Source organism: Erinaceus europaeus, chromosome 19 (assembly GCF_950295315.1).
Source record: "Erinaceus europaeus chromosome 19, mEriEur2.1, whole genome shotgun sequence".
NCBI lineage: Eukaryota > Metazoa > Chordata > Mammalia > Eulipotyphla > Erinaceidae > Erinaceus > Erinaceus europaeus.
In genome coordinates, this window is record NC_080180.1 from 43,521,703 (window position 1) to 43,545,010 (window position 23,308).

The 23,308-nt window shown below is 38.6% G+C and overlaps 1 pseudogene; it reads left to right on the forward strand.

Moving 5' to 3' along the window:
• Nucleotides 1-1,307: 1,307 nt before the first annotated feature.
• Nucleotides 1,308-20,612, forward strand: LOC103126898 (apoptosis regulatory protein Siva-like; annotated as a pseudogene).
• The last annotated feature ends 2,696 nt before the right edge of the window (nt 20,613-23,308 follow it).

Here is a 23,308-nt window from a genome sequence, read left to right on the forward strand (position 1 = left end):
ATATAAAAAGTACTCTTAATTAAGCGCAGGTGGCGCAAAGCACAAGGACCAGCATAAGGATCCCGGTTCGAACCCCGGCTCCCCACCTGCAGGGGAGTCGCTTCACAGGTGGTGAAGCAGATCTGCAGGTGTCTATCTTTCTCTCCTCCTCTCTGTCTTCCCCTCCTCTCTCCATTTCTCTCTGTCCTATCCAACAACAACGACAACAACAATAATAACTATAACAATAAAACAACAAGGACAACAAAAGGGAATAAATAAATAAAATAAATATTTTTTTTAAAGTACTCTTAAAAGGAAGTACAGGACTTTTTTTCTCTGCAGTCTTCTGAATACAGTATTTTTCTTTATCTTAGAAATGGTCTTGCCATGGTACTGCATAGTGGCACACCTGGTAAAGGACCTGAGTTCAGGCCCTAGGTGCCTACAGGCAGGGCAGCAGGTATCTTTCTCTCTCTCCCTCTCTGTCTCCTCATTCTCTCTCAATTTCCTCTGTCTCTATCCAAAAATAAATAAATAAATAAATAAATAAATAAATATAAATAAGAGGGGCCAGGTGGTGGCACATTTGATTAAATGCATAAGGTTCAAGTCCTCAGTCTCCATTCCCCAAATTTGAGCGGAAGCTTCATGAACATTAATGTAACACTGAAGGTGTCTATCCTGAGCATTAATGTAGCACTCAAGGTGTCTGTCCCTCTCACAATCATCCCATCTTCTCTCAACTCTTCTATCAAATATAAGAAAAATAAATCAATAAATATTTGCGATAAGGAGAGAGACAGAGGTAGAGAGAACAAGAGAGAGGAGAGAGAATGAAAAATAAAAATGGCCACTGGGAACAATGGATTCATTGCACAATCACATAACCCCAGCAATAACCCTGGTAACAATAAAAACAAACAAACAAAAACCAGAAAAAGAAATGGCTTCAATAGTAGTCAAGGAAATTACCACATCTTGCACCAAAAGAATGAGAACATTCCATAAGTCATATTATTATTATTATTATTATTTTATAGTCCCAAGTTATACTGGATCTCTCATTGTCCTATTGAACAATTATCATCAAATTATTATCAAACCATAGGTGATAACTCAATTACTATGGACATTTCTATTGTCAAATGATCTGCTAATAGCTACTTTAACCATCAAAAGCAACAATTGTCTGTCTAGCTCAGGTTTTCTTTATCTTTTCTAACACCAGAAGGGCAAACCTCAATATTGTTACCTATTGCCTATTTAAAAATATATATATACACACACATGAGAGAATTATTGAGGAGTATATTTATATACTTAGCATGAAGATAACCATTCTCACGGTTGGCTATGTGAATGATGCTATAAAGCTTAAAATGAATCGAGGAGGGAAAGTTTCTGATTTTATGACACAAACATCTAAATTCACAGGTTATGAATATAGTCAGCACACTGAGCTTTATAAGCACAATTGTTCAGTGCTTGTTTTGGAAAATATACAGAATAAGATTAATGCATTGAAAGTAACTTTTTTTTGTTCTTCTAGACTTGATCAGAGGGTTTGAGTCAAATCTGAATCAAAATAGAGGACACTCCAAGAGTTGTTTTTTTGTTTTTTGGGTTTTTTTTGGCTCCAGGGCTATCCTTGGGACTCAGTGCCAGAACAAACCCACTGCTGCTGGCAGAGATTTTTTTTCCCATTATTTAATTGGATAGGACGGAGAAAAATTGAGAGAGGAGGGGAAGATAGGGAGAGAGAAAGAATAGACACCTGCAAACCTGCTTCACTGCTTGCTAAGCAACCTCCACTGCAGGTGGAGAACCGGGGACTCGAGCCAGGATCCGTGTGCGAATCCTTGAGCTTGGTACTATGTACACTTAACCTGGTGCACCACCACCCAGTCCCTACAAGTCCCTTTCTATCTCAGAGACAAGATGGCAGCTAGTCCATGAAGGAAGTAGTTTACTACAGCGTTGTGGACATCAGGGCATAGAGGATGTTTAATCACTATCATACAAATTGAGCAGCACCAATAACTTGTGGTTAAATATGAAAAAGAAAAGTTTCAAAAGGAGAAGATTTTGCTTGATGGGTAGTAAACAGGTTTTTTCATTTAAACGAAAGTTGATTCTGCAGCATCAGCATTATCAAGCAAAAATAAAAAGAAATGAGTACTTTGTGGCAGAACCATACAGAAACAAATAGTTTCAAGGATTTTGTGTGGGAATTTACATTCTAGAAATCAGAAGAACCCTACTGTTTGTGCTTTGAGCAACACCAAATTGAGAACTAAACTGTAGCATGGTAATTACAGTGGCATTGGAAAGACCTTCATTCAAATAGGTTCCCAGAATCTTGGTTCTCTTATTTCCAATTTCAGCAGTGCCAATCCACTCTCTGTTTCTCACTTGCTGTGTGACCTTGGGTGAGTGATGTAACTTCTTTAACCCAAATGATATTAAGATGAAATGAAATACTTCACTGGAAGCAATGCAGAGCACCTGGCACATATTATGTATTTTAATAAGTATTAACAGTGAGAGGTATAATTAAAAGTTTCTTCCTAAAGACTGACTCTCTGAGGCAATCAATTTTGAGAGACAAGGGTAGTATGAGAAAGAGAATAAACAGACCTAGGTAAGAAGGTCAGCACAGAGAGGCAGCCTGGGGGGGGGGGGGGGCACGGGGAGAAGTAATGAGAGTAGACAAAACAGAAATAAGAGAGGTGTAGAAAGAAAGCACAGAGCCAGGGAGAATGAGAAAGAGAGGGGGAGAAAGAGAGAGGGAGAGGGAGGGGGAGAGAAATGAGGGGGAGAGAGAGAGGGAGAAGGAAGAGGTTACAGGGTGCATGCATACCATGTCTGAAAAGCTGAGCACATAAAAAAAAAAGAAGGAAACATGAAGACAAGAATAGAGTAGATTTAGCTGCTTTAATGATTTAATGAAAGTTAAATGTTTATGAAAAATATATAATAAATGCAGTTGTCCTGGTGCTTGATTAGAAGTGAGTGTTTTGCAGATACTTATCAAGAAATGAGAAATTCTGCTCATGTATCAACAACTATACTGTAAACCATTTGTTGCTTCCATACAAACAAAGTAATTTTTTAAAAAAATAAACATAAATTCAAAGTGGTAAAAAAAAAAAAAACAGACAGAGAGAGCGAGGTTGGTTGGTGGTGCAGTTAGTTGAGCACCTTACAATGCAAAAGGACCCAGGTTGAGTCCCTGCCGCTACCTCCAGAGGGAATGATGGAATGATTCACAAGTGATGAAGCAGTGCTGCAGGCATTTCTCTTTCACTCTCCCCATCCCCCCTTTCCCTCTTGATTTCTGGCTATCTCTACCCAATAAATAAATAAAGTCGTTTTTTTAATTTAATAAAAGTAAAATTAAAACATAATATTTTCTTTCACACATTATTAAAGAGGTTTTAGAGATGGATATATATATATATATATATATATATATATATGAATATCTGAGTAAAAAACCATGTTAACTGCCTGGACCTGCCCTCACCATAAAGCAACCATGGTAGGGACAGCCCCAGTCTCCGAAGGGAGGTTGGGGTATCCTGCCCTGCCACTCAAGGAAGACTGGACCTGAAATGAGTGTACTCTGAAATGTTCCCAGCTCTGACCATGAGATGAAAGCTCAGACCAGCTGGAACTCAGAGGTTACACAGTTCTCAGGGGCTAAATAAATACATTTGCTCTGGGTCAGGTAGATGGAGGTAAATAGTTAATTTTATCCACAGAACTTTTCTCAAGAATGGGAGCTACTGACTTCCCTAATCTAACTTTCTAGCCTTTTTCTCTGCTCTGACACCATTTTTTCAGACAATATTCTTATCTAGCTTCAGGCTAGCTATCAAACTCAAGCAAAACTACGGTAATTGTTTGTCCCTAGGAACATGCCTGAAATAGACTTTCCAGCTTTCTTCTACACTAAAATCCTTAATCTCATCTACTCTACTCCTACCTTTGGTTCCTGTTCATTAACCATTTGTCTCAATTTATGTCCTGGCACCTTCCGGACACCAAATTGCAGATGCTACCATGATTCTACCCTGACTTCTCTGGGCAGGTGACCTCACCAGTGTGTCCTGGAACCTTACCTCTCCAGAGTTCTGGCCCACTAGGGAAAGGTATGGGCTGGGGGTATGGATCAACCTGCCAATGCCTATTGCCCATGTCCAATGAAGAAGCAATTACAGAAGCCAGACCTTCTACCTCCTGCACCCCAAAACAACTTGATCCATACTCCTAGTGGGGGAGAAGCGATAGGAGGAAGATAAGAAGGCTCTGAACTCCAGCTCCATCAGCATCCTAAGAGAGAGGAGGAAAAGGAAAGGGACATATGGAAGTAGTAATGTTGTCATGAGTGGCTTAGAAGGGAAGAGAGGATTGGATCAGAGAGAAAAATGGGACAATTATGTATAAATGTAGACAGATAATTGTAGAGATGATGGTTGGCTCATGTCTACAACCTTGGGGAAAACTGTGGTGGCTTACTGTGGGGAGTATTTCTTAGGATAATTGGCAAGAAAATTAAACATAGTTACTGTTGTCATCTTGAGCTGAAAACAAGATAGATGAGCTCTTCCCAGACTCCTAGAAATTTGGTTCAACTATGATTGGATTATTCTATCAATGAATCAAGAATGAGTAGAAGTGAGGTCACCTCCAAGTTTCCCTGGACTGAAGACCCCACCAATGTGTCCTGGAGCTCCACTTCCCCAGAGACCCACCCTACTAGGGAAAGAGAGAGGCAGACTGGGAGTATGAACCGACCAGTCAACGCCCATGTTCAGCAGGGAAGCAATTACAGAAGCCAGACCTTCTACCTTCTGCAACCCACAATGACCCTGGGTCCATGCTCCCAGAGGGATAGAGAATGGGAAACCTATCAGGGGAGGGGGTGGGATATGGAGAATGGGTGGTGGGAATTGTGTGGAATTGTACCCCTCCTACCCTATGGTTTTGTTAATTAATACTTTCTTAAATAAAAACATAAAAATAAAAAATAAAAAAATTAAAATTTAACAAAATAAAGATGCACCACACCCTAATTTACTTGTATGTGAAAAATAAGTATATCCAGCTAAGTATTTGTATCTTCAGTTTTACTTGTTACAAGTAGTACAAATAACATAGACAGCTCTTAATACTATTCCTTTATAAGTATGAATACATATGAATTATATTTAAGAATATGTAGCATCACCTAAACAGTAATACGAAGGGACAGTGAGTTTTACCTACTAATAAAATGAATTATAAAATTAACTGCAGACCATTCATTTAATGGCCTACCTTGCAGAAATTAAAAACCATGCTCAGTTACATATGGAAATGTATATAAAGCAGAAGGCTAAAAAATAACAGCGTCCAAATCTGTCTGTGGCATGTAACCACAATTTATATATTATCAGCGTAACTTCAGTTCTCTGGAGGTGTTAGAATTACAAGCAATTTTACGTTGCATTTTTTATTCTCCAAATATTTTAGAACATTAATTGGCTATATTCAGAAACAATGCATTCTCTTTAATATTACATGAGAGCAAACAGGAGAAAAGAAGAAAAGGAGAAAGCTCAAAGTCTGTGCTTTGAAGCAATGTACTTCACGATTTTGTCAAAACTGTACTTTGCAAACAAGAGTGTTTCTCCCCAAGTGGTATGTTGTGAGTGGGGCACAGATGTGCTGAGATATTGATCCTTTCAGTCCTTGGCAGCTGAGCACTGTCCAGGGTGATCTACGCCCCTAGGTGGTCACCGAAAGTCATCAGAAATCTTGTTATTGACACTAATGTCCCAGATAAATGCCATCACTGTCTACATGTAACATGTTATAATACTAGGAATCATCAGCATTACATCCTTGTTAAAGAAAAAAAAAAGAGAGAGAGATTTCATCAGCACACAGTTTCCTTGTATTCCAAGAGGATCAAATTCTCACTAAGTAGAGGGTTTACATTAGAAAAAAAAATGCTGGAAAAGCTAACATCTAGAAATCACGCAATCTATATTAAATCACTACTATTTTTTAAAAAGTCACCACTAATACAAACAGTAAATCTGGAAGTACTAATTTTAATAAGTTAAAATAGTGATGCTATTTTTCTCTGGCAAATTTTCCACAAGACCTAGGGGAGTTGTATTTAAGGGTTGGGTGCTAAACATTTCTCTTCATCTAGCTGATGTGTTTCATATACCCATTCAAAGAGAGACTTAATAAAACATTTAAAAATAACTATACTATATTTGTAAAAATGCTACAATATGTTATCAGTCAGAAAATGACAAGAAAGTGAGCCAGACTTTTCATATTTCACTGTTTTGATGAGCATGAATGAAGCATCTGAAGATAAAATACTTTCTAAAGCTCTAGGACACATACTGAAATCTGACAGAATATTAGCATATGAATGATACAGAGCTGGGAAAAAAATAGTTCATTTAAAATAGTTTCTTATCCTGGCTTACCACTATGTGATGTGAAATGAGTTCCAAAGAGTATGCTGCCTCCATTGAAATTTACTTCATAAAAATAAAATTGTATATTAAATGCTTTGCAAGAAATAAAGAAGTTCCCCTTCCATCATCATGCACACTTGCCGGTGATGATTAAACAAGAAAAAAAAAAAAGCATCAAAATGTGTGTCTTAAAAAAGAATTGGGAGATGATCGCTCCTTGTATTTTCCACCAAAAATAAAAGACAGAAATAAACTTCAGGTTGTAATTATAGTTTGCAGTTGTTACATTTAATGTTATATTTTTAAGCAAAAAGGATAGATTTAGGTTTTCCTCTGAAATTTTATAGTAAGTTAGAAACTGAATTGTATTTTTAAAAAATCCTCTGTTTTAAATACATGTATATATTTTAAAGACTCTAGACACAGAAATAACCTAGAGTTTGAGAATTGTGTAAATAAGGTTTAGTGAAGAAATTTTCTTCCCACCTCCAGCAAGACACATATGACCAGAATAACTAGTTATCTGCAGACCAGCAGCCTAAATGGAGGAGCTGGGTGTTCCTCATGGATCTGTTCAATACTCTCATGTCCCTCCCCTCTCCTACCTCTAAGAACTGCATTACACACTGCATTACAACCATTTGTCCCCTGATCTGTAGATTCCAGAAGCTGGAACTGTCCTCATCTCTACATCTAACATTATATATCCTGTTACTTTTGTATATGTTAAACAATAAATATGTGTAAATAAATAAATTCACTCATTCATGTTATGTAAACACAGTTACTAAGGAGTCATGTGTCAGACACTATCCCAAATGTTAGGAAAAAGTCAGGAACTAAATACAGTATTTTAGCTGCTAGTGTGCAGGACAAGTGCCTGTGAGGTCCCAGTTCCTATCCCTGACATTGTATATGCTGAAGCAATACTCTGGTCTCTGACTATGCCTCTTACAAAATAGACAAGTTCTAAAATATATAGCATTGTGTACAATGGGCATCCCCTTGAATAGTAAAGGGATCTGCACAGAGAAGCTTTGTTTTCAAAGACAGCTACAGTAGAAAGAAAGTCCTATATCCCATCAGGCCATCTACAGCCAAGAGAGAAGAGGTCCCAGGAATTCTTGAGACAGACCTGAGAGATTCTCACTAAAAAACTATTTGGTCTTGAGTCCACCTGCATATTAGATGTCAGGCTCAGGCAAAAACTAGTAAAGTCATGGGCCCCTTGGAATATACCTAAAATAGACCTACGAGCTTTTTCCAAAATGAAGACCCCAAATCTTCATCTGCAATATTCTTGCCTTTAAGTTCATGATTATTCAAAAATTTGTTCTGCTTTATATCTTAACTCTTTTTCAGCCACCAGGTTTCAGATGCTAGCATGATGCCAACCTGACTTCCCTGGGTAGACAACACGTGTTCATCAATATGTCCTGGAATTTGGCATCCCCAGACCTCTGCCCCACTAGGGAAAGAGAAAGACAGGCTGAGAGTATGAATTGACTTGTCAATGCCCATGTTCAGTTGGGAAGCAATTACAGAAGCCAGACCTTCCACCTTCTGCACCCCATAATGACCCTGGGTCCATACTCCCAGAGGGATAAAGAATAGGAAAGCTACCTGGGGAGGGGATGGGATACGGAGTTCTGGTGGTGGGAATTGTACCCTTTTATCATATGGTCTTTTCGATATTTCCACATTATAAATAAAAGTTAAAAAAAAAGAAAATTATTTTGGAGAAGCACACAAGCTAACTGTGGGTATAAAGAGTAATGTGAAATAACTAAGGAATAACACAATGCTGAGTTCTGTAGAGGTCCATGGGATATAAGCTATCAATCATAAATTGACATTGTATATGCTTTGCTTCTGAATGTCTTTAAGCATGGCATCAAAAAAGTATCTCCCATATGCCAATTTTGAACTTACTATATACAGATGTGCTCTGATTTTGAAATGAGATCTAGAGCAAAATTTCACTTAACATTTAATAATTCTCATACTTTAAGATCTGTATTATGAACTAGGAAAGCAGTTCAGTGGGAGAATGTAGGACTTCCATACATGAGGTCCCAGGAATCAACCATAGCTGATTGATTCCTCTCCCAAAGACACCAAAATAGCTAAAATCCAGTAAATGCATATTAAAGGATTGAATATTTTAGATGCATTCAATTTGCATTTGAACATTCAAGTTATGAGTCATTTAACATCACTTTCAAGACAAAAGTGAATCTAACACTGAGGAAATACTGTTTTTCCATCTACGTCTGCCAGGAGGGTCCTGGTAGCTTGTGATTTTGGAACAGTCAAACAAAACATGTAGCTATATGGTCACACAGCTAGGCGTCACATATATGCAATTAATACATGTATATTAGATTTCATCTTATTTCTGAAGAAAGGTTAGAAGTTTTGGAATTTCTATCCTTGAAAATAAAAAAGTACCAAAGAGAAAATCCCAATCTTCTGGATAGTAAATTAAACATAAGCATATAAAATTTTAGATAAATAGCTATAAGGTTGAAAAGAAACTGCGTATTTGTTCATTATTAAAATTATCAGAGACAAAATTATATGATACAATAATAAAAGCATTAAATATATGATATCCTGGCCAAGTCTTTGCACAGTACAGAAAGCTGAGAAAGCAAGCAAACATAAAAGCAGAAAAGACCAATTCAAAAGTAAGATGATGATTTTTACGTTATAGTTATAATTTGTATATTTCTATAGAAGACAGAGTATCGACTTATTCTCTTGTTCATTGAAAACTAGCATTAATATTTTATAAAATAACATTGACTTTACTACTCTAAATATCATCTAAAAGAGAATTTCTTTTCATTCAATTATTAGTTGTTGTTTTTTTCTTCACAAAACAAAAGTTTCCACTGGCCTCTTGGAGGTCATTACTCTTTTATAAAATGTAAAAAATATTTTCTAATTCCTAAGACCATAGCAAGTCCTTCCTACCAACAAGTAGACTACAGTGTTTGATTTCCTTCAAAGGAGAATATTAATGCCTGAAAGAATGAATATGGCCTCTTACTCTTTTGATAAAATCTGAATGTACAGCAAGCACAACTTGCTTTAATTGTTACTGTTAAAAAGCATTCACCCAATTAAAAAGAAATAACACAAGAGAAAGGTCACTTCAAAAATCACCTGATTTACCATTAAGCATTATACATTTAATGCAGAGGAAATGTTTACTATTTAAAGCTATTCTAAGAGAAGCAATATGACTTAAGAGGGAAGAATTTTAAAACAAAATATTAAAAACATTTTGCTGTCGATAGCTTTAGAATCTTGGTTTGAGGGACCAGGAGGTGCTCACATTATAGAGCATAAGGACCCAGGTTCAAGACCCTGGTCCCCACCTACAGTGGGGAAGCTTCATGAGTGGTGAAGTAGGGCTGCTGGTGTCCCTCTGTCTCTCTCCCTTTCTATCTTCCCCCTCATGATTTCTGTCTCTATCCAATAAATAAATAAATAATTTTTTAAAAGAATATTGTTTTGGGGTTAATACTGTTTCTATTAGATTTTGTCTTTGGTGGTACTGCAAAATGATGCCAACCGGACTTGCCTGGGCAGACAACCCCACCAATATGTCCTGGAGCCCTGTTTCCCCAGAGCCCTGCCCCACTAGGGAAAGAGAGAGGCAGGCTGGGAGTATGGACAGGCCTGCCAACGCCCATGTTCAGCAGGGAAGCAATTACAGAAGCTAGACCTTCCACCTTCTGTACCCCATAATGACCCTGGGTCCATACTCCCAGAATGATAAAGAATAGGAAAGCTATCAGAGGAGGGTATGGAGTTCCGGTGGTAGGAATTAGTTGTGTGGTGTTGTACCCCTCTTATCCTATGGTTTTTGTCAGTGTTTCTTTTTTATAAATAATTTTTTAAATAGTGATTTAATTTTTAATTTTCCTCAAAGTAAAAAAAAAAAACCCTTCCCCCTATTTTATTTCCCTTAAAGATAGAAAGCAAGCACAGCATTTTATTATATTCACAAGCACCCTAGAAGACAGTACACAGGAAGGAGGGCATCATGGCTCACTGTCACCAAACCCACAAGCCAATCACATCTACAGACAAATTCCATCAGAGAAAACAAAACACTCAAAATGCTGCAGGACTTTAGTCAAGAAGAAATAAATCAAAGGTCAGTGAACACCATAAAAGTCTGAAAAGATTATTTGCAGATGATATGATAGTATACATAGAAAGACCTAAAGAATCCAGTAGAAAATTACTGGAAGTTGTTAGGCAATATAGCAAGGTATCAGGCTACAAAATCAATGTACAAAAATCAGTGGCATTTCTTTATGCAAACACTAAATCTGAAGAAGAAGACATCCAGAAATCACTCCCATTCACTGTTTCAGCAAAATCAATCAAATACCTAGGAATAAAGTTGACCAAAGAAGTGAAAGACTTGTATGCTGAAAACTATGAGTCGCTACTCAAGGAGATAGAAACTGATACCAAGAAATGGAAAGATATCCCATGCTCATGGATTGAAAGAATAAATATCATCAAAATGAATATTCTCCCCAGAGCCATATACAAATTTAATGCAATACCCATCAAAGTTCCACCAAGCTTCTTTAAGAGAATAGAACAAACACTACAATCATTTATCTGGAACCTGAAAACACCTAGAATTGCCAAAACCATCTTAAGGAAAAGAAACAGAAATGGAGGCATCACACTCCCAGACCTTAAACTATATTATAAAGCCATCATCATCAAAACAGCATGGTACTGGAACAAAAATAGGCATACAGACCAGTGGAACAGAATTGAAAGCCCGGAAGTAAATCCCAACACCTATGGGCATCTAATCTTTGATAAGGGGGCCCAAAGGATTAAATGGAAAAAGGAGGCTCTCTTCAATAAATGGTGCTGGAAAAACTGGGTTGAAACATGCAGAAGAATGAAATTGAACCACTTTATCTCACCAGAAACAAAAATCAACTCCAAATGGATCAAAGACCTAGATGTCAGACCAAAAACAATCAAATACTTAGAGGAAAACATTGGTAAAACACTTTCCCACATACACCTCAAGGACATCTTTGATGAATCAAACCCAATTGCAAGGAAGACCAAAGCAGAAACAAACCAATGGGACTACATCAAATTGAAAAGCTTCTGCACATCCAAAGAAACTATTAAACAAACAGAGAGACCCCTCACAGAATGGGAGAAGATCTTCACATGCCAGACATCAGACAAGAAACTAATCACCAAAATATATAAAGAGCTCAGCAAACTTAGCCGCAAAAAAGCAAATGACCCCATCCAAAAATGGGCAGAGGAAATGAACAAAACATTCACCACAGAGGAGATCCAAAAGGCTAACAAACATATGAAAAACTGCTCTAGGTCACTGATTATCAGAGAAATGCAAATCAAGACAACACTAAGATACCACCTCACTCCTGTAAGAATGGCATACATCAAAAAGGACAGCAGCAACAAATGCTGGAGAGGATGTGGGGACAGAGGAACCCTTTTACATTGCTGGTGGGAATGTAAATTGGTACAGCCTCTGTGGAGAGCAGTCTGGAAAACTCTAAGAAGGCTAGACATAGACCTTCCATATGACCCAATAATTCCTCTCCTGGGGTTATACCCCAAGGACTCCATAACACCCAACCAAAAAGAGGTGTGTACTCCTATGTTCATAGCAGCACAATTCATAATAGCTAAAACCTGGAAGCAACCCAGGTGCCCAACAACAGATGAGTGGCTGAGAAAGCTGTGGTATATATACACAATGGAATACTATGCAGCTATCAAGAACAATGAACCCACCTTCTCTGACCCATCTTGGACAGAGCTAGAAGGAATTATGTTAAGTAAACTAAGTCAGAAAGATAAAGATGAGTATGGGATGATCCCACTCATCAACAGAAGCTGACCAAGAAGATCTGAAAGGGAAACTAAAAGCAGGACCTGATCAAATTGTAAGTAGGGCACCAAAGTAGAAACCCAGTGGTGAGGAGTAGGCATGTAGCTTCCTGGGCCAGTGGGGGGTGGGAGTGGGTGGGAGGGATGGGTCACAGTCCTTTGGTGGTGGGAATGGTGTTTATGTACACTCCTAGCAAAATGTAGACATAAAAATCAGTAGCTAATTAATATGAGAGGGGGAAATCAATTGTATGTCTCAAAGTTTCTCAAAAGACAAACTGAATCTTTTTAATATATAGGCTATGTATTTGATATGCGGACTCTCTCAAAAGCCTAGACCAAGTAGATTAGAAGCTTCCAATAGCACAGCTATATACAAGATACTGGGTACTGTCCAGCAAACCATAACAAAGGGACTTTTCAAAGTTAACCCAATTAACAAATAATGTGATGATAATATTAACTATTGAGTGTCTTTTTGAACCCTAAGACAGCAGGAACCTCACATCTTCACTATAGAGCCCCTACTTTCCCCAGTCCTGGAACCCTTGGATAGGGCCCACTTTCCCGTATGCATCTCCCAATCCAAACCAAATAACATTGCATCTGCCGATCACAACCTAACCAAAGCAACGATTGCTACCTCAACATGCTTCACCTCAGAATGTATCCAGAGACCTCACGTGTGGAATGACAACCCTTCAGCTTCATTACTTGGGTGAGACCTTTCCTTTAATAGTACACTCTAATTTCATCTCAGGTAGTTCACTTTCTAACAAAGTCCCATAACCTAGATATACACCAGTTTCTGTGAGAGAGAGCTTTTGTGCACATGTATCCATAAACTACTGCAAAATATATACCTGAAAGCAGGACTACACTAGAGTTTGCAGTGAGTACCTCCCTAACACTTCCTCTCCACTATTCCAAGCTTGGGATCCATGATTGCTCAACAAATTGTTTGGCTTCATATGTTAACTCTGTTTTCAATCACCAGGTTCCAGATGCTACCAGGATGCTGGCTAAGCTTCCCTGGATTGAAGACCCCACCAATGTGTCCTGGAGCTCAGCTTCCCCAGAGTCACACCCTACTAGGGAAAGAGAGAGGCAGACTGGGGGTATGGACCAACCAGTCAACGCCCATGTTCAGCGGGGAAGCAATTACAGAAGCCAGACCTTCTACCTTCTGCATCCCTCAAGGACCCTGGGTCCATGCTCCCAGAGGGATAGAGAATGGGAAAGCTATCAGGGGAGGGGGTGGGTTATGGGGATTGGGTGTTGGCAATTGTGTGGAGTTGTACCCCTCCTACCTTATGCTTTTGTTCACTAATCTTTTCTTAAATAAAAAATTAAAAAAAAAAAGTCTGAAAAGATAACTAGGTATGTGCACACTTGAGTGCACCATAGCAATTGCAGAGCATGTTGGGTCAGCCATGGTAACCTGTGTCCAGCCAGAAGCTATTTACACAGAGGAGGGTGATTCTCAGAAAATCGGGCATTTCTAAGAGCCTTCAGTAAGGCAAAGTTAAACATATGATGACTTGGGCTTGCTGGAAAGGAGAGGAGGAAAGGGCTTGTCTTTGGTCTACGATGGCTATGTTTAGTCTAATAGCTTCTAAAATTTCATAAGTCATGCCTAGAAGAATCAGAAAAACACTTCTTCCCACATCCTGCCTTTCTCCAAGGGGGAAAAAAAAGGCTGTTAGAAGAAATTTAAATCCAAAAATTCACCTTGTATGCCCTCTCTCTAATTTATCCAAAGCGCTCCCTCCAGAAGCTTTTCTATGTGCCTGATCAAGAGAAGTAAGGTTAAGTAATTTTGAATTGTATTTCTCCCTGGTGACATTTGATGTTTTCAGCTTTAAAAAAAAATGCACTGTTCTCACACTTTTTTTCTGCTAAGCACATGTACATCGATTATTTTTCATTTTGCTTGTTACATGCTTCAGGTTCTAATGGATTTCATAATTTAAGTCAATAGAAATTTTTTCTTTTTTTTTTATTAGAGCAGTTACACTTCTGAATAAATAAATGTTCTGTTCTCTTTTTCAACTGGAGTTGTATTTCATTATTCTGTGTCTATGTAATTTAACCTTTCAATGAAAGACAATTTTTAACAGAAAACTTGCAAACTCCAGATGATCACAGGGCTATAATCCATAGAATGGGTAATGATACTAGTTAATAATATATTGAGTCCCCTCATGTGGCAAAAAAATTAAGATGCATATATGTACAAGCTCTAGAGTTGTGCTGATGAAAAAAAAATGGTTTCTGTCCTTGAAGAGCTAACACTCCGATAGCCTGAAAAAATATTAAGCAGAATGGAAATACAGTAACAGATCTGAAGCAGAGACAAATTTTTCCCCCATTTTCATGAGATATAACTGACATACAATGTTGTAGTTTAAGGCATCCAACATAATGATTTGATGCAAGTGTATATTACAGAAATGATTATCACCAGTTTAGTTAACATATACCACCTCACCAAGTTATAAATACTCTTTTTTACTTTCCATTTGTAACATTCTAACAGCTTTCCACTATTTAAATAAGTCATTTGACTTGAAACTACAGAGGCCGAGTGGCAAGTGTGTAAGCAGAGAGATTATTCACAAGAATCCACATAAGAAATAATTAGAACTTGGACCAGGGTATATCAGTAGAGTTGTATCTCTATGCCGAAAGTATTTTTTATTTAAAGGTAATTTTGCTTAAAGATTGAATTGCAATATAAGAAATATCATGGAGTCAAGGAGTGAACATTAATTGTAAATATGGGGTTGTCACTGTAAAATGGAAAAGGATGCAGAAGGGGTATGTGTGTGTGTGTACATGTGCTCAAGCACACACTGGAGAAAAGATCAGGAGTTTGTGCTTCTGTATATTATTGATTTCTCTTTCACCACTAAATGTTATACATTCTCTCATCCTAATCCTGAAAGATCCAGAGGGATCTCACTGGGTGTGGGAAAAATTTGAATGGTAAGAATGACAAAACAAGCACACAAAGGGCTGTCAAAGGACTTACTCCATCATTTTTCCAAAACTGAGAGAATGTGAATTCCTAAGAACTTGAAAGAATTCTGATTATTAACATAAGACTAGCATTTCAACTATTGAAGTTAGTATTTGTTGAGATTAGAACTCATCAGACAGCTGGAGACAGTTCACAGGCCCTAGCCTGGCAGAACAAGGGTGGTACTATGGTACTGGCAAAAGCTCTGATGCTGTTTCTCTGTCTCTCTCTCTCTCTCTCTCTTCCCCTCCCTTCCTCCCTCTCTCTCTCTCTCCCTTCCTCTTGCTCTACTCTCTCCCTCCCTCAGTGAATGAATGAATGGGCACCCTGGAAAAAAGACTGCATATGCATGAGGCCCTCATTCTTTAAAACAAACAAAAAAGCTCCTCATAAACTTTTGTTATTATATGAAGTGCTATGAGAAAAGTACAGAATTGGCTTGCAGCACCATCCAAAGTAGAGAAGGAAGTGGCCAAGGGAGGCACAGCAGTAAAGCACTTGCATACCTGAGACCCTTGGCTAGATCTCTACCACCATATATACACAAGCCACACTCTGCCCTCTTAGCCTTTACCCACTCTCCTACAATTAACAACTACAACTTTTTAGAAAAGAGAGATTGGAAAGGAAATAAACTTGCTCCAAGAATATAGTCTATACCGCATATACTAAGGATATACATGCATGTATGCACATATACAAGAGAAAAAGTAAAAGTAAGAAAGAGTAGAAATGTTTTGGGGTCAGGCTATATATAGCACAGTGGGTTAAGTGCACATGGTGCAAAACTCAAGGACCGATGTAAGAATCCTGGTTCGAGCCCCCAGTTCCCCACCTACAGGGGAGTCACTTCACAACCGGTGAAACAGGTCTGCAAGTGTCTATCTTTCTCTCCCCCTCTGTCTTCCCCTCCTCTCTCCATTTCTCTCTGTCCTATCCAGCAACAATGACATCAATAACAACAACAATAACCACAGCAATGATAAAAACAACAAGGGCAACAAAAAGGAAAATAAATCAAATATAAAAAAATTTTTTAAAAAGAAATTTTTTACAGCAAAACATTTTCTAAAAGTCTGTTGTCTCAGAGTACAGGGGTACAGTTTCAACCTCCCCAAAATATCTGTTAGCACACCTCACCCACTACCAAGATGTCCCCTTTCTCCACTGCAGGGTACTGGGTTCTTGTATAAGTACCGCGAGTTAACCGATTGCGCCACTGGAGCTCCAAAGGGTACTGGGTTCCTACACTCTTATTTTCCTTTCCCTCTGTCCCCTCAGTGACCTCAGATCTGCAGGCTTAGGGGAAGGGCTTACCCATGAGCGATTTGTGTCTTAAGTGATTATTTTCTTGAATAGTATAGATTGACCATTCAGAAAAGATCTTAGTAACAGATGTAGGACTGAAAATGTTTTTGCCCATTTTGAAAAGTTGGCATTGTGTGTCATGATTCAGTAATTCTGCCTGAACATTCAGATTGCTTTCATGAATAAGCAGAGTAGAAGGAGATAACTCAGAATCCACACATGGGAGAAATGATCAGAGCTCATTATGATTATTTTCATCCCACCTATAATTCTTTATTATTTTTTTTTGCTAGAACTCAGTTGATACATTTCTATTTTTTATAAGTTGCTGCAGCGATCTGACAAAACATAAGTTTTATAATTTTATTAGCCATTGACTGGGCATGAGATTAGAACCAGAAATATAATTGTAATGGAAAAAAATGATCCTGCCATATTAGAATTTATAGTATAGAGAAGATGACAAACATTGATGATGATCATTTTAAAACTATCAAATGCAACCTGGGAAACACCACAGAGGGAAAATGTGGATTTCTATGAGTTCTGTTCTCACTGAAGAGGTCAAGGCATGCTTGACTGAGGATATTGATTTGGTATCCTAGAGAAGACAATGAACCAAGTAAATACTGTTTCAGCAGAGGAGGCAACATGGCAATCCTACATCAAAGAGTGTGTTTAATTTTAATATATCTGTTTTTAAATTTTTTTTTTAGTCCAAGGTAATGGCTCTAGCTGATAGAGGGCAGGGCCTGCAGGCCTGAGAATCCTGCCTCCATCCCTAGTGACACACATGCCTGACAGCTTATTTTCTCCCTGCCCCAGGTAATTCCATCTCATACAGAATCACTTGAATCCTTGTTAAGAAAAAAAAAAAAAATCTATTTTGAAATAAATACGAAGCATTTTTGCAAACTTTCAAAAAACATGCATCTTTTAAAGAATGAAAAATTCCATAGTTCGTGTCTTCTTTGTCAGGAATAAATAAATAAATAAATAAATAAACAAGTTCAAAGCAATTGGATAAGTGAATAAATGATAATTACGTAGCTCATTGATTGATATTCTCTCTTTTGTTCTCTATCATTTGTCCTTTAGCTATTTGCTTCATTTCATCCTCTCGCTCATTCTTAGACTTTAGACTGTCCAGAATACTGAGTGATTTCTCCAATCTCTTTGGAGCAGCTGTTGTCATCCAGGTTCTGAGTAGAGGTGGAATGATGCCTTCCTCTGAGATCTAACAGTTTCTCCCAGGACTAGAGCTATAATCAGGCATCAGAATAGCCTGAAGTTAACTGTAGCTTCCAAGTCTTAAAAGCAATGAGGCCAAATGGAAGTCCCCCATAACAAGAAGTCTTAACTCTTTTAATGAAAATTTGACCTTATACAGGCTTTCACCATGTTGCAAAAATTTGTAGCCACTAATCCTTCCTTACACACAGCTGCCAAATTAATCTTCCTAAAGTACAACAAAGATATTATCACTCCAGGTTCCTACTAAGAATGATGTGTTCTGTCCAGGGCAGCACACATTAAGAAAAATCTGATGCCTGGATTAAAAATAAATGGGAGTGAACTCTGGAGGGAGAACCTTGGAAGGAAATAGGAAAAGTCTTATCATGCTAAGGACAAGGGACAAATCTATAAGGCAGGAACAGCATAGGAGACAGAGGTAATTTAAGAAAACTCTTTTTTTTATCAAAGTAGAAGTAGTGTGTTACTATTAAATCTATATTTTATCTTTTTTTAAAAAAAGCCCAATAAAAATAGCAAACTGTTTGGGTCCAACTTTGATTTTATCACTTAGCGTGTGGTTCGGATTTAAAATTGCTTCTAGAGAACCATAAATGAGATGTTCGTACTTTTTCCCAGGAGGTATAAACTTTTACTGTAGCAGCACTCTCTTGAGAGTGCTACTTACCTGTTCCTTAACAAAATTTATCTTCTAGAATTCCAAATAAAAACAGCTTTTAATTACTGTTTTCTCCCATAAAGTCATCCTTATTGCACCTCTTTCATTAGCTTCCATTTCATGCTTAGTTCTACTATTTACACTTACATTTCTATCATGCCTGTACTTAGTAACTTTGTTTTTAAATTGCTTGTGTTGAATATCATCTTACTGATTATGACTTCATCAGTGAATAATTTCTGGATTAAGCCACATTAATACTGTAGTTTGATTCAATACTCAATTCAATCCCTTGAAATTTTCAGGATAGAAAATAAGAAAAAGGAGGAGACAGAGAGGGAGAGGGAGAAGGAAAAGAAGAAGAAAGAAGAAAGAAGAAGAAGGAGGAGGAGGAAGAAAAGGAGGAGGAGGAGAAGGAGGAGGAAGAGGAGGAGGAGGAGAAGGAAAAGAAGAAAGAAGAAGAAGAAGGAGGAGGAGGAGAATGAGAAGAAGGAGGAGGAGAAGGAGGAGGAGGGGAGGGGAGGGAGAGGGAGGGAGAGGGAGGAGAAAGAGAAGAAGGAGGAGAAGGAGGAGGAGAAGGAGGAAGAGGAGGAGGAGGAGGAGAAGGAAAAGAAGAAAGAAGAAGAAGAAGGAGAAGAAGAAGGAGGAGGAGGAGGAGGAGGGGGAGGGGGAGAGAGAGAAGAAGGAGAAGGAGGAGGAGAAGGAGAAGGAGGAGGAGGAGGGGAGGGAGAGGAAGAGGGAGAGGGAGGGAGAGGGAGGAGAAGGAGAAGAAGGAGGAGAAGGAGGAGGAGAAGAAGGAAGAGGAGGAGGAGAAGAAGGAGGAAGAGGAGGAGGAGAAGGAAAGGAAGAAAGAAGAAGAAGGAGAAGAAGAAGAAGAAGAATGAGAAGAAGGAGGAGGAAGAGAAGGAGAAGGAGGAGGAGGGGAGAGAGAGAGGGAGAGGGAGAAGGAGAAGAAGGAGGAGGAGGAGAAGGAGAAGAAGGATGAGGAAAAGGAGGAGAAGGAGGAGGAGGAGGAAGAGGAGGAGGAGAAGGAAAAGAAGAAAGAAGAAGAAGAAGGAGGAGGAGGAGAACAATAAGAAGAAGGAGGAGGAGGAGAAGGAGGAGGAGAGGGAGAGGGAGGGAGAGAGGGAGAAGGAGGAGGAGGAGGAGAAGGAGGAGGAGGAGGAGAAGGAGGAAGAGGAGGAGAAGGAGGAGAAGGAAAAGAAGGAAGAAGAAGAAGAAGAAGAAGAAGAAGAAGAAGAAGAAGAAGAAGAAGAAGAAGAAGAAGAAGAAGAAGAAGAAGAAGAAGAAGAAGAAGAAGAAAGAGGAGAAGGAGAATGAGAAGAAGGAGGAGAAGGAGGAGGAGGAGGAGAGGGAGAGGGAGGAGGAGAAGGAAGAAGAAGAAGAAGGAGGAGGAGGAGGAGGAGGAGGAGGAGGAGGAGGAGGAGGAGGAGGAGGAGAAGGAGAAGAAGAATGTGACATCAGCGGTCTGTGCCGCTGCTAGCTGTGGCCCCGCTGCAGCTCTAGGTCCACGTGGGCTCTCAGGAACTGAGCCAAGGCTTATGCACCAAGCGCTATTCACCAGAGATCTTCGAGAAGACCAGGCAGCTGCTGTTGCGCGGGGTCCAGGCCTACACACACCATGGGGGAGGAGGGCTGTGCTGTTGTCCAGCTGCCAGAGTCCCCAAAGCCTGGCCCCACTGAGACCCCACGGGCCATGAGAGGCCAGATGCTTATTGGCCCGGACAGCCACCTGACCAGAGCCAGAGTCCAGGCATCTGAAGTGGAGCCATCGAGGGTACACAGATCCTGCTCCTCTTGTGTGCTGGCTGCTAATAGAAATGCCAAGTGCAGCCAGTGTGAGTGCGCCCTTTGTGGGCGGTGTGTACGCACCTGCAGAGGCTGTGGGGCCCCTGCCTATGCCATGTGTGCCCTTGTGGACTGCACTGAATTCCACAAGAAGGTTCTGTGTGCCAGCTGTGCCATGCTGGAAGTCTGAGTGCCCTGAAGAATTGGTGGGAGGGAGGTAGTGGTCTTCCTGAGGGCAGAAAGAATAAACCTTTGTATTTGGACACACACACACACACACACACACACACACAATTTTGTTGTCTACCTGCCTTTCAGCCTTCTCCTGGGTTTTTTTTTCATATTTCCCGTTCACCAGAGAACCCACTTCATATTTTTTTCTTGCTTCCATGCCGTGCTTTCACCATTTCCTCCTGTCTTCTACCAAACTGTGATCTATTGCCCTCCTGTATTCCGTCATTTCTTCACATTGAGGCCTTCAAGGGTGATTTTGCTAACTTTTTCTCCATAGGTGCCATCCATAACTGTAATTATCACTCAATCTTCTTCCTGCCCCTGTTTCAACGTCCTTAGAGTTCACTACCTGTTCATTTTCTCTCAACTTTTCCTTACACCTTGCTGTCACAAGAAAAATAAAGAGGGTTTTATTGTATTCTTTTAAACATAAAATCAGTGTTTTTTTTTTTTATGGAGGATTTGAAGTCTCCTTTGATGTATCACAAGAGAAAATGCCCTATTGAAACTAAGTGTTTTTCTACACAAAGGTACACACAAAGCTACACTCTCTTAATAAGGGAATCTACTCTACTGTAGAATTTTAAAAGCAAAATAAACCAGGAGACTACTCATTTTAATTTTATTTTATCTGAGAGTAAATGGAAGTCAATTATAGATATCTGTCGGAGTTCAAGTTTTGTATTGTATGTTGTTGTTGCTGATATTGTTGTCATTGCTTCTATGATCTACCAAATAAATGTTCATAATCATTCCAATTCAGTTCAATGCTAAGAATATTAATTAAGCAGCTCCTCAGTGCCCAGTTTTAAGGAAAAATATAAAAAAACTACCATGCAAGGAGCATCTTCCAGTGTACAAATACTTGAACCAAAGAAGATCATCATTTTTACAGGAAAAATAAATGAACCTCACTCATAGTTAGTTACTTGCAAGAATCACAAAGCTATGAATGAGCAAAGCTTGAATCTAAAACCTGGTCTGTCTCCACCCAAAGTTAGCTAGTGTTTGCTTTTACCATTCAGGGCTGACTTCAAAATAAACACAACCACTTCAGTTTCTCAGCTAGATGGTTTGCAGCTCAGGAGTCCCAAAATTAAGTGACAGTTTTCCCTGGATTTCTGACTGTCCCAAGAGTGTTTTATTTAGTTACATGAGTCACTGTGCAGATACCTCGGCAGCAATGGCCGCCTCATTGTTTGGTGTGGTATATGTTTAAAAATGCATTGATAATGCTAATCTGAGCAGAGTGTGGGGGAAAGAAAAAGCAACAGGTTTAGTAATTAACTTTAAAGTCACCCTTTTTAGAATTAAGAATCATAATTATTCCCTTTAAGGATATACTTAATACTTATTCCATTAAAGGAAGGTTTGTCCTCTCTTTTGTAACTTTGTTTTTAATGATTTTAGTTTAAAAAAATCATTTAGTTTTATCATTATCCATTATGCTCCTTCACTTTCTCACTCAATAGTCAGTGACTCGTCTTTTGATCCATGTTATCGTGATTTCCTTCTCTATAGCATCAATATACATTAGGATAAATAAAGTAAGACCAACTTTTTCACTAGGTTATTATTTTTAGATACCATATAGCAGCACATTGCTTTAAATTTGAGAAGCCTGTTAAAATAGATGACAGCTTTTGCAAAGTATGACTTTTCTAAAAACAAAATCCCACATATTTAGATTAGGCTTTTAATTTCTTAGTAGTTAAACACTGTTGACTAAGTTCTCTCATATCTACTATGCCTTTGATAATTACATCAAAATAGCTGGGTTAGAAGGTTTTCTCCTATTTGTTCTCAAGCCCAGGCTATTAAATTTACATTAGTATTAGTATTTAATCCTATATTAACAAAAGGATTATGTAAATATGCACTGATTTGGAAAAAGAAAAGGAAAATATTTAGATAACTCATTTCTCTTAGGAGGGCAGCACCACAGTTCTGTCTCATCCTAGTCAGATGGGAGTTCAATTGAGGAAAAGGATTTTGTTTGTGTCATTTATACTTACTGATGCTGACATATATTATTTTTTCAAAGTAGAAGCAACTTGACATATATCATTTGTTCACAGAGGACAAAAGTGACCTTAACTTAGGTTTACCTGCATTTGCTTTTGTTTGCACCGCTTTCAGAATAGGAAACCAAGCCTTAGAGTGGTTTCAACTACTGCCGTGTCATGAATTTACAATGCAGTGAAACCAAAACTTTTTAACCCAAGTCTCCTTATCTGAAAAGTACATGTTTTGTCTCTTCACCAAACTTTCTCATGTATACATAAGCCCATAAAGATAAACTATTTACTTCTCTATTGAAAAACAATATAGATCCTCATGCAAATCAATGGTCTAAAACTGCATTACAGCACATTGTTATATATAACCAGTGACTGTGGACTAAAGGTTCTCAATAAAATGGTAAATTTATTAAAGGCTTCAATCCTGCTGAGTCTGTCTCCATCACCACATACAGCAACACAGTCTACAGTGAGATCTCTAACAGCTTGAAATAAAGAGGCTACACTTACAGATGCCAAGATTACTGCAGGAGCTAAATCCAGACAGATGTTTTTACTTTTTTTTTTTTTTTTTTTACTATTTTTGAGAGAGAGAGAGAGAGAGAGAGATCACAACAAAAATCTCCCTTCA